This window comes from Falco naumanni, chromosome 15 (assembly GCF_017639655.2).
Source record: "Falco naumanni isolate bFalNau1 chromosome 15, bFalNau1.pat, whole genome shotgun sequence".
Lineage (NCBI taxonomy): Eukaryota > Metazoa > Chordata > Aves > Falconiformes > Falconidae > Falco > Falco naumanni.
In genome coordinates this window covers 4472385-4485359 of record NC_054068.1, presented here as the reverse complement: position 1 = coordinate 4485359, position 12975 = coordinate 4472385, and the positions used below count along the sequence as shown (strand labels likewise).

General features: G+C 38.4%; 1 long non-coding RNA gene across 2 annotated transcripts in view; it reads right to left on the bottom strand.

Moving 5' to 3' along the window:
* Window positions 1-12975, bottom strand: part of LOC121097740 — a 150756-nt gene that overhangs the window by 76497 nt on the left and 61284 nt on the right. For both annotated transcript variants that reach the window (XR_005831069.1, XR_005831068.1), the window contains one exon: window positions 4329-4412. This is a non-coding gene — a long non-coding RNA (uncharacterized LOC121097740). The remainder of the gene's footprint in view (window positions 1-4328; window positions 4413-12975) is intronic.

Here is a 12975-nt window from a genome sequence, read left to right as displayed (position 1 = left end):
TACAAGCATTACAAAATATTAATGTTCTTTCTTTTTAATTAACAAATATTTAGGTCCATCCAGCCTCTCATATACCAATCAGGTAAATTTCATGGTGTGGACACATGTGGCTTATTTTTCCTATGTATTTTTCCTGCGGCTGAAAGAGATTATACTTGTCAGATTAGATCCTTTACTTGCACAATGTGTCTGCAACAGGTTCTTTTGCTAAAGGAAATAGGAAGCGATTTTTTCAGCTAGTGATCATTGTGTTGTTGGCCAGTTTAGTCATGGAGAAAAGCATGATTCCAAATTGAAAGTTGCCTTTTCTATTTTTGCTACTTCAGGAGTTTTGTTCTTGCTCAACTGAGTACAAAATCATAAATCCTGTTTTTCTGGGCATCTCAGCAGGTTTTAACCATGCTGAGACACACAATTATCCTTACCCTTCCCTTCATAAACATCTCGCTACCTGTTGTTGAGAACTGACCAGCTCATAACGTGCTTGCTCTTCCCCTGCAATTCCTCTGCTTGCCCACAAACAAGTAGCTGGTGCAAACGGCTGTAGCTTCACAGCAGCCACTGAATCCATGACAACTTTGGCCAGCTCAGAAGTTTCACTTCTGTGTTTTAGTGTTGCTTAGCTGATAAATTTTACAGCTATAGGATTCACTGAAGCATTACAAAAGTTGCATTTAAAAAAAAAAAAAAAAAAAAAAAAGGATAAAAAGACATGTCAAGTCTGTAATACCACAGAGCACCAGACGTGGCTGTAACAGCTAACAAGAACCCACCTCCCATGCTCTAGCGCTACTGCTCAAAACCAGGGTTTAGAGATTTGTGTAACTTCCCCTGGGTAATAGAGGTACAAAACCAACCCAGCATTGTACACCTGAGGCTGCTCTACCAAAGTCTAAATGAGCAAACATTTCATTTCCTCTCTAAAGGAAGAAGTTGGGAATCAGAGGTTTCTAAAGATGTTGAAACAGTAAGCTAAAACGCATTCCTAAGGCTTGCTGAGTTTCAGAGCTTTGCCCTGCCAAATTCCTGGCTGTGTGCGTTTAAATACAGATCTCCCTCCTGTTTCCAAATTTACCTTTTAATAATAATATCACATAATAATTCCATTCATCTCTCCCCCCAAAAATTAACTTCCACAGATATCCATTTTATTTTTAATGCAATCTACATCACAGTATTTCAGGCAGAAAAAGTTACTTCTTTTCTGAAAGGGAAAATAAAAAAGCCATTATTAGGCTGAGACACAAAATTCATCCAAAAGAAGAAACAAACAAAAATGTGCCTGTTGCCTTGTTTGAACTTCAAAACAATCAATTCCATTGCATCAACATTTATTCAAAAATAAAAAGCTTTCCCAAATTACGACCTTCTGCTGCCTCACTCTCAGCTATTTCATGGCTGACTTACAGCCTTGAGAGAAAAAAAAAAAGCAGCTCATTACAGAAATATCAGTATAGCCTCAATTCCAGCAGCACAATCAGTTACTCCAGCTATTATTGTGACTAATAATCACATTATTATGAACGAATAGAGGCAAAAGACAGGTGTTGAGAAATGCAAAGAAAACTGTGTACATAAAAATCCATTGCTATCAATGGATGACAAAAATAAAATAAAATAAGGTATCTAATGGAAGACAGATTTCTATTTTAAAGGCCGCTGTTAATTTCTTCTTAGTTCATATGGACAAATATTGATTAATACTTATAGCTAACACAGTTACATAGAAAACTTCTAAAGCACTTGCTCTCATGAAACCCAGGGGAGAGGAAACCATTACTACCATCTTGGGCTGGTCATTTGAGACTTACCTTTCCTTCTTTCCCTTTGAAATGCAAGAGAAAATAGCGTACAGCTGGGAAGGATTCTTAGTGACAAATGTTATATTTAGAGCTGTCATAAGCATATACTTTCCCATACCACTCTCCAGTGTGTTTGAAATCTCCTGAAGGCCTCCTTTGTATGCATTAGGTACTGGAGAAAGTTGACCTAGGATAAAAATACTCTGCCTTGAATCTTTTCACACTTCCAGACATCAAGATATACAGCCAGATTGGGTCAAAGAGTTGAGGCTATAAAGAAAAATCCTGATCTTTTTATCATCTTATAGTGCCTAGAAAATGAATGTACCCACAAATAGTAGAATGTTTAAAAGCTGCCTAGTAACTGGCTATAAAATTTAAAATTCTGTCTACTGGATGCCAAGCATACACGTTCACTACCTTCAGACAATACCCATATTCACAATACATATATACGCATAGAGGTCATGTATTTTAACACATTGTGTTTCCATTCATATGACATCAACAGACAAGCAGTAAAGACTGTCAGCTCGCCTTCTAGAAAGCAAACCATGTATCAGCCAAAGGAGAATTAGGTAGTCCTCCTTATAGCAGGTTTTCCAGGAGGCTGAACTTCAGAGTTACATCATCATCAGTAGCTTCAGCTGAGTTCTGAAAACTCAACCCTTCTGGAAATAGGACAAACTAAGGGAGCAACCCCATGTTTGCACAAGACTTTTTATAACCACAAAAGATGTATGGGTTCTACTTAAGGTCTTTGGAAGGATATTAAGATGCAGTGTTGCTGTTTCTTTTAAAAGCACTCTGCCTACTTGATAAAGATGTTGAAGGAAGTGAGGAGGTTAAATTCAGTATTCCACAGAATTCTCAGTGCAGGTGAAATAGAATTGCCTGAATCATTCCACAGTGGCACTTCATTTTGGAGTCTCTAGGATTTTCTCTATTTCAATTTTATAAACAGATCACATTTCATATCCTTTTAATGTTAAAAGAAATCCTGCAGTTGGGTACAAACTGGCAAAAAAGCATCCAATGACTATTACTTTTTGCTAGTTTTTCTTGAATAAACCTCAACAATTCTACTCTGAATGCTAAAAAATGTACGTTTAGTAGTTACTTTTCCCAAAAAATATGCTTTATTTTTCAATTCAAAATGAATTTTTAATTAGAAATGTGAATTAGTTAAGATTTTTAGAATTACTTGAAGGTATCACAATTCATAGTAGATAAACTACATGATTTCAAATGATACTTTTTCAGTTTACCAAGGAAATGTCAAATTTCCTTTGACAACAGTGCCCTTATAGAACACAGATTCATTTATTTTTCTGCTTTCACAATATCAAACTGTACATTTAGAAAATCATTATTTGAATTTTATTCAATTCTTTTCTTTCAAAAAACGGGGAGTAATTCTGGGAAGAAATACAGCTTTCTTCAGATTTAAAGAATTTTGGCACTTAAGAACTGTATTTGAAGCAGACAGACATATGAGTTTCATACATACTGGAGATCAGATCTGATCCAAAACTTGCTTAAGTAAATGGCTGATTTTAATGGATAAAATGGGCTATGAAACTTATTCTTTATTACAAGTTCCACTCTCCATTTGCCTTGTGTCTCGCACTGGTAAAAATAGACTTTCAATGGTTTATTATTTCCTTGCAAATGCTGACAATTCCCACAACACTGGTTCAGGATTATCAATGCATGAGGTACAGAAACGTTGGTACTTCATAATTTGGTAAAAATAGAATCTAAATTGTACGGATACACTTATATCCTGTCCCTCTTCCCTTGCCCTTAATGACCTCTCCGTGGGATATTGCTGTGATTTCATTCCATCTTTGAAAACTGAAAAATGCAGACTAAATAAAGGGAAAAGCATGAACCCTGAAGAGAAAACACCTGTGGTCTTTATTTGTAAGCCATAACCATCACCACAGAGGTGGGGAAGCATTTCTTTGCAATACAGTCACAAACAATGCAGCTTTCCTCAGTTTTCAGATAACATGTTATCACAGGGTAACCTTATATGATGCTCTCCATTTCTTCCATGCTTTTTCTTTTCTCTTATAGGTCTCTGCTTCACTAGCATTTAATAGCATTAGGTTCAGAAACATTACTCATAAGGAGAGAGATCGTGGCTTTTAGCCTTCTCCGAGTAAAACAAAGCAGTGACCCTCTGTTTTCAACCTGCTGTTAACAGTGTTGGACATAAAACACAGCTAGAACTCCAGAGGACTGCTTGGCTTTGGCACATTGCATGCTCCAGTCAAGCCACAGCCAGGTCTGCATGGGTCTAGGGTCTATGTTCTCACCATGGAGATTTTTCAGCAAACAATCCAGTTCAGTTAAAAGCAGGCTAAATCCTGCTTTTCTTTCTACTGAAATACCACTCACGTCACTGCTCTTCCAAAATAATTGTTAGTGTCAGTCACTACGTACAATCAGGATGAAAAGCATACTGCAGAATCAATAATAACAGGATCCATGTCAAGTCACAAATTAAAAGCCTCTTACCTCAGAAAAATCAAGGACCTAGTCTCTCACGCTCCTTCTTTCAACTCAGCCAAAGGGAATAATTCAAGGCCCAGGTGTGCAATGCTAGGGAAGGGAAAGGAAATGTGCTTGTTATATGAAGCAGGTGTTGAATATTGTCATAACTGAGGCCAAGTTAATAACATTCTAATGAGCAGTAATAAAGAGTCAAAAGCAATAAAAAAGGAGCAAATAACCTCTAGAGTAATCATGATGTACTTAATATACCCAGAGAGCAAAGGGCATTATTAAATGGGGGAAGAGGAGGGGTGCAGCAAAGGGAAAGGTGTGAGCAAAGCATACTGCATCTCAGTACAATTTTTCACTGGAAAACAAGGAAAACTGACATTCTAAAGAATATTGTAAACAAAAAATTTTGGTGAAGTAGTAAATTTCCCAATACCAGCACACAACATATTTGTGATCCCCAAAGCCTCTTAGATGGTATAAACAAAAATAGTTCAATATCACTGTTTGTCTCCTTTGATGTTTTGTTTACACCCAAGCAACTTAAAAGAACTTGAGCCCAAACAGGCATAAATGCACATCTTCTCAATGTGTGTCTCAAGTACCTCCTGATAATAAACAGTGAAGGTGAACAAGGTGTGTATGCAGAGGCTTCATATTGGTACTACCTGTGTACAACTGACATAGGGATTATTTGGGTAAAACATCTTTTACATTAATTACTTTTTATTTACAGTAAAAGCAAGTCACTTCTTTTTGTAAATTTTAAGAGGGATCATAAATAAAATAAGAAAGGAAGGCATCATTTGCCTAAGTTGTCCAAGTGCTATTTTGAGGTTTACACACAACTCAAAACTTGATGCATTCTCACAAAGGATTAGGGTGTCTGAGGTTTTCAAAGTATAAAAAAATCTCAGTGTATTGCAGAATTAAACTTTTTTGTAAACCTGAAGACTTTCAAAGGCCTCTCCACTTGAGAAATGTCTGTTTCTTGGTGCAAATGTGCACAGCAAGTTCTGAATAGGATTTTCCAACACTGTGTTTTCTGCTCAGATATGACACACAGGCTGGGCCAGCTATACATCATTTGTTCCCATGCCTCACATACTTGCCCTCTCTCACCGTTCCATTACAGGCAGATTATGGTCCACATGCCTGTAATTTTGGATGGAAATCCAGAGTGTGGTGTACATAGTATTCAACTAGAAGACAAACACCAAAACGCATGTTTATCCCACCTGCCCCCCGCCCCCCCCCCCCCCCCCAAATTTATAAATGCAGTGTGCTTAGAACTAGGTTGTAAAAATAGAGCCTGGACTTTGGTGACAGGTTTTAACCTGGCATTGCTATAGTCCACAAGATAAATCCTGTGGCCCGTCTCCCTTTTATGCATTTCAGGAACAAAAGTTCAATTTCTTATTAAAGCAAATGCAAAGGTAACCTGTCCACACAGGTCTCCTGTGGGGTCAGAGAAACTTTCATGGAGTAGCTAGTCATTTTCAAAGACAGCCTCATCCAAAGGCTATGGAAATGGCTAGTGGCATATCATGGATTTGAGCTGGTTTTGGATCATGATCTGTAAGAAAATATGTCTATTCTAAAAGCGGAAGGGAGGGAGGAGCAGAGAGGCTGTTGTCTACCTTTGTTCATTTTGTAATTCTCATGTTTATACTGCCATAAACAAATATTCTGATGTCTCAAGCTGGCAGTGAAAAAGAACTATTTTCCCCTGTAAATAAAAACTGGTCCTTCTTTCTTGCTGCAGGAAATTGATGTGATTTGTATGTTGTCTGCACAATTTGAACAGTGTTAAAAAACCCACAGCAGACCGCTTCACTGAACTTGGCATCCAGATACCACCTGTTTTTGAAGTTACATACTTTTGCACTTATTAATGTACTTAATATTTAGCATGTAGATTTTTCAAACCTTCCTTTCAGCTCTGATTTCTCCAGAAATTCCAGAGTATTGCTGATGATAACAACAAAGAAACTACTGCACTGATTTAATGCTCTGACTCCTGTATACCATATAATAAGACAGCTTGCTTTCTATGCTATTTTAGAGTTTTTCATATCAAGCTGGCAGTGAAAAAATCTCTAAGCTTTCTCCAATCAGAGTTTTGAGGTCTTGAATATATGCCTTTCTCAGATACTTCAGAAAGAATTCAAGGTGCCTAAAACTTCTGGAAATCAAGATATTGTATTTATCCTTGGCTTTTCAGTCTAATGCATTAGGTAAGCAGCTGGAACCAGACTCTGCACTGCATCCCTGTCCCTGCACAAAGCCAGCAGTGCAACAGGAGCCTCATCTGCCGCTCCTTGACCTGCCAGTGCACAAGCTCTAAAGCCCTTGTTCACATGTTTAATGTTTAATTCCCAATGGAAATGCCCAAATCTAATATACCACATGAATTAGAGGGGCAGTTTCAAGTCCTTGTTCCAACTCCTATTGCCTTACTATTTGATTTTAGCTGGAGGGATCTGAAAAGAAACATACATAAGGATTCTGAGTTCAGTCAACAACTGTTTGGACAGAGAAGGCACAAAACCACATGCATAATTTTCTTAACATTTAGGTCTTTGCCTCCACTCTGCTCAGTGAACTTTACTCTTATGATTCAAAGTGTCGTTATATTGCCATTATCACTAAAACAGAATTCTTTTTCATAACAGAAAAATTATTTAGGAACTAAATAGTTTGACATGGTGTCATATTTTATCTTAACACCTTCCAAAGATTCCATATAGTCATTTTCCAAGAAACTAGATAAAAAGTGACAGCAAAAATATTTAAAGAGATATTAAACCACTGGAAAAAGCATTAAAATACAGTGAAGGTAAATGTAATTGTTTTTAAACCCAATGTTTTTGTAAGATAAATTCAACATTGGACAGGCTCTTTAAAAATCAATTTGCACTTGCTTCCGCTATAAAGATTTATCCCAGATAAAAAAAAAACCCATTAGTATTAAAGTGCTTAAAAACTTGGCAGACTATCTCCAAAGGCATCAATTTCTAGTGCTAATTAACACTAATTATTCACTCAGCAGTTGTAAGTTGCATTCAGTCCCTGAGGGTGGAAGAGAGATTTGTCTCTCTCCAGAATAGCATGTTTTGTATATTTGTTTCAGGAGATTTTTACATTCAGGCATCAAAACAGCATGGACTTCAAGATCTGCAGAACATTCCTCTGTTACCAGGAGCAGATCAAGATTTTCTTCTGTAGTACAGAGCCTGTATTGTCCCTCAACATCCTGAACTTGGCACGAGGGTTTTTATCTATCCCATTTTTCTGCTATGCAGTAGAGATTGAAGCCCACACATTCTTCCAGTCTGTAAGTGGATTTAATTTAGCAGTTTTCTGATTGCTCATGCTTGAAGGTCCAGTGTCCAACTTGGCTGTTAAAACAACTATGCGTAACTGACTCAGAGCTTATTGTTCATGACCACAATTACCAGAGAGGCCACTGTGTCCTGTATCTCCAATGCTTAGATTTGGACTCATACCAGGTCCCTCACATCCCTTGAAAGTCACTCCTTCAAGCACTATGAGCAGCTAATAGACTTGGACACTGGTACTGCTCTGCAACACCTAGAGATGATTCAACTCCTTTCTCCCCAAGGTGAATCATGATGAAAATTGGAAAACAAAAACTTTTCAGGGAATTAAATGCTTCTAGCAATGCTGATTTAGAAACAGCATATTATTTCATTGTCATAATTTCAACCCAGACCAATGAAATTACTGTTCCCTAATTTATAGGTTTGTCTTTCTGATGCAAAATTAAACTCAAATGGACCTTTTATTCCCCCCCCACCCCCCATAAAAATATAGTGATAGTAAATGAATCCCTGTGTTCTGGGAAACAGTGGGGTTTTTAGATGTCACAATTTCCCAGCTTGCCTTTTTAAATACCTTTAAATGCTTGTGTTTTGTTACATAGCAAAGCAAGCACTGGGAGTGGAGGGGTGCAAAGAGATAGGTTCAAATTTCCTGATGCAAGAAGAAAATGGGGCTGACTAGAAAAGCTGCTGAGAAGAATATTAATGCAGCATGACACCTCCTCTGCCCAAGAAAAAAAAAAAAAAAAAAAAAAAAAAAAAGATAGATGTATGTGAGAGAGAGAAGCAATAAAGGGTCAGTAATAAAAGAAATATATCACTTGTAGAATTGACTAGGCTTTACTTGAGATTTATAATCCATTCTAACTGTAGTAATTTGTGACTCCTGGAGACAGACTGCCTATTAGACATGATATTTTTGTAGGGCACCACCCAGGAATAAAATACATGAAACGCATGAGCTAATTTGCTCTTCCCTGGTGTTATTTTAAATAATATTCTTTGTACCAGAATTTTTTATTTAATGCCATTAACTACCAGTCAAGAGATGACAAAAGCAGACAGAAGGGGTTAAGTGACTTGTCCCAAAATTACACAGCAAGTCAGTGAGAGAATTTGCCTGATTCCTTAAGTCTCCTGATGTCTTTACTCAGCCTAGCACATCACGGCTTCTAGACAACCCTATAACTTTCTTGGATCTACAGATCTCTCCAGTCCTACCTTGTATATCACAGAACACTCAGTCTCTGAGGGACTCCAGAGAGTTAGGTGCTTTTCAAAATCTTGGCGTTAAGCGTCAGTAACTGATCCAGCACAGCCCATCATAGCTGGCACAGCAGGACCACAGCACACGGTGATACTGCACTATAAACTCTGAAGCAGCTAACGGCAGCATGGCACCAGTTTCATTATCCATGGGACGGACAGGACTGTGCTTGGAGATCTCCAGGCTTCAAGCAGCAAAGGGTACTTTGCAAGAACTCTCACACAGCCCTCTGTTGTCAAGATTGTGATTTCCTGATATAATTAATCAAAGCCTCAGCTGATATAAATTGCCAGAGTAGCAGTGACTGCCCTGAAGCTGCGCTGATTTACAGCTGCAGAAATTAGATCTATTGACTATAGTGAAAGTATTTGCAGAGTATGGAACACTGATGTGACTAAAGGCACATTTAATACCTGAGCACATGGCAGGTTTATTAGCTTGGATTCAGTGTTATGTTAATATCGTAACAGCTTCTGGTAAGCTCAGGCTGAAGAAGAGCAAGCATATGTCCTCTAAAAACTTCTAGAGGTCAAACTTTTGGTTCTACCCTACAGTAGGTAAACATTCTCTAAGTCCGTCAGAGCATCGCTTTAAAGCTCAACTTCACTGCTTATTCATAGGTTTAAGTAGCCATATAGTCTGACTTTAATAAGAAAATGAACAAATAAAAGGAAGGTGAAAGAGCAGGGAAACGTCACGATTTCCAGTAAATGTTAAAGTTTAATTCCTCAATATATTTCATATCATCCTGTAGAAATGTAAGTGGTTGCATGAAACCATTGCCTTCATGTGGGATTTGTGAAGGAAAAATTTAAAGGATCTGATACCTGAGTTTAATGCAGTTTGGGGTTTTACTGGGGGGTGAGGTGAGCAGGTTGGGTTTTTGTCTTCCTCTCTTTACCTCTCAGTTGCTTGACCAAATATTTTAGAATAATCCTTGTTTTGCTCTTCACCTTGGCTCAGAGGGAGATATGTCTTGCCTTGTTAAAGAGTAATTAGGATGTTCTCCTAATCATTTCATTAATAGGAAAGGACCATAAGTTACTCTTGGGGTTTTTGAAAGTCCTTATTGGAAGAAGGAAAGGTAGAATAATAATCCTCTATGGCTATCACATTTTTTTCTGCATTCTGTGGGTCTATTATTTAATTAAAGAAGCCTGTACTTCTGTTTCTGGTCAATGTGAATAAATTAAGCTGATCAAATTCAAAGTATTGCATTAGTTGAACTGACAGTTCCACTCTTACAAACTGAAAGTAGAAATCTGCTAAAATTAGAAGAAATCAGTCATAGGGAGTTCTTCTATTGTGTTTGCAGGTTCCCTGGACCTGTTGAAGCAAGTCCAGAGAAGACCACGAAGATGATCCGAGGGCTGGAGCACCGCTCCCCTGGAGACGGGCTGGGAGAGCTGGGCTGGTTCAGCCCGGGGAAGAGGAGGCTCCGGGGAGACCTTAGAGCAGCTTCCAGCACCTACAGGGGCCGTCAGGAAACCTGGGGAGGGGCTTTGTACAAGGGCCTGTGGTGACAGGACAAGGGGGGTGGCTTTGAGCTGGAAGAGGGTGGATTTAGATTAGAGAGGAGGAAGAAATTCTTCCCCGTGAGGGCAGCGAGGCGCTGGCCCAGGCTGCCCGGAGCAGCTGTGGGTGCCCCATCCCTGGCAGTGTCCCAGGCCAGGCTAGACGGGGCTGGGGGCAGCCTGGGCTATGGCAGGTGTCCCTGCCCATGGCAGGGGGGTGGAACTGGATCATCTTTAAGCTCCCTTCCAACCCAAAGTGTTTTGATTTTATTTTTCTATAGGACCTTTATTTGTCTTCTCTGAAGACTAGCCATCTGTATACATTTTTCCTACCCAACAAACACAGCTTGCAGGGAGTTAATTATTTTAAAAAAAACTAAAAAAAAAATTATTTTTTTAAAATAGCCGTTTCTTATACAATGTTTTCTCCCACTCTATTGAGCAATCTAAAGGATTTTATAAAGGACCAAACTTATGCAAGTAGTGAAATTACATACAACCCCTAAGGACTTGGACGACAAAGACACGATTTAACTTGGTGTTTAGGACTATGGGGAATTTCTCCAAGAAGAGCAGCTCTGTGGAACGTAATTTGAAAGCACCATAACAAATTCAATTTAGCTGATACTGACATGACATGCAACTATATAAAGCTTCTTAAGGACCCAATTAAAATCTACCTTAATTTCTTACACCAGTTGCAGGAGTTCATGCATTTGGGATCATAGAACAGTCTGGGTTGGAAGGGAGCTTAAAGATCATCTAGTTCCAACCCCCCTGCTATGGGCAGGAACACATGCCACTCGCCCAGGTTGCCCAAAGCCCCATCCAGCCTGGCCTTGGATCTACCGATTCCTGGCTATTTCTATACTAGAGTTGTGAGAACGGGCTCATGAACAGACAAGTGCAGGAAACTGTGGCCTGCAGCAATGCAGCTTTGCGGCAGTCTATTAGTCTGGCTGCAGCTTGGTCATGAGGTGCATGCACTGCACTAGTCCATGTTACACGTAAACAATATGGATGTCAGGTGAGTCTGGACTTGAAAACAAGTTCAGAATTGACCTTTTTGAAACAAATGCTGTTGATACACATACAGATGGATGTAATGATGATTTTATGGCATGTGAGAAAACCACCATGTGTAACCTACTTGTATGTTAATTTTTGCCAGAAAAATTACCATTGTAAATTCCTAAATTCCCCCCCAAAATAAGCATTTTGGTGATTCTCATGAAACTTTCTCTAGATGGTTAAATATTTAATGAAGCATGCAAAAGTGCTTGCAAGAAAAAGGCAAGAAATTCAACGCTCTGAATTAATGCTTTTGCATGAAATCCAGAATAAGTTTACAGAAAGAATTTGATTAATCTGGATCTGTGTAAAGAAAAGTTCAATTCACCCAAATGGCAACAGGTCCCATTCTCAAAGCCTACTGAAACAGACTGAAAGACATCAGTTGATTCCACCAGGCTTTGATGTTTGTCCCTAAACCCACAAATAATCCACAGTTACAAAAAATTTAGATAGCAAAATCAAGAATGGAACCCCAAAAGCTGTTCCATGCTCCATTGTGCTAATCAGTAGATAGCTTTGCTTCATATCAGCAACAGTTGACTTTGGGGAGTATTTCTATTGAAATTTGTAATAGAGATAGGTTTACACTATCAGTGACCACAGTTCAGGCCCTACAACCAGAAACAGTTATCAAAGTCACCAGAAATCTTCTCAAGGTATAACTAGAATGAACAATGTGGCCTTTAAAATACAAGGGAGAACAGCTTATGTTCCATGCAGTCCTTTTCTCTTGGAAACTCATAATGACCAGTGATGGTTGATTAAAGATTTTTAATTTCCACTGCATTTATGGATGAAAATGAAAGCGTAATTCCTTCAGAACACCTGTGTTTATACTGAATCTTCAAAAAGTTGTCAAAACAACTACTATCATGTTATTATATGGAATTAAACTCCTTTGTGAGACTCATAAAATTCTAGCAGTGGCTTCAGTTTGAGGGAAAATAGGGGAAAAAAACAAACAAACAACAAAACAGAACAGGATTCATCAGGCCAGAGGCAGCAGGGAAATACTAAACTATGAAAGAGGTATGCATTTCAAAAGACAGTCTGAATGCCAATAGGAGCATCTGGGATCAATGAGATGTGAGTGTGAGAAAAGGTGTTATTAAGAGTTAGCAAAAGGTAAAATCTGATCTTGAATATATCTTTTAGTAAAGCTTAATCCAATCCATTCTCCTCCCCTTCTTCATTTTTATTACATTTTATGAACAAAGGGGATCAAATGGGTTATTTTAGCTCTATGGCAAGTAAAAGAAAGCAAACATTTTTTTTGCTTGGCTGTAAAATATTTCAGGGGCATTACCAATGGAGAAAAACATTTTCATAAAGATTACAGTAAAGAAGACATCAAACATAAATCCAAGGTCGACATGTCTTTATCTGTTATAGGGTCTTGCTCATGCCATCAGCATGAGAAAGACGACACCATTTGCCATTGCCAATCTCCCGCTCATTAGAGA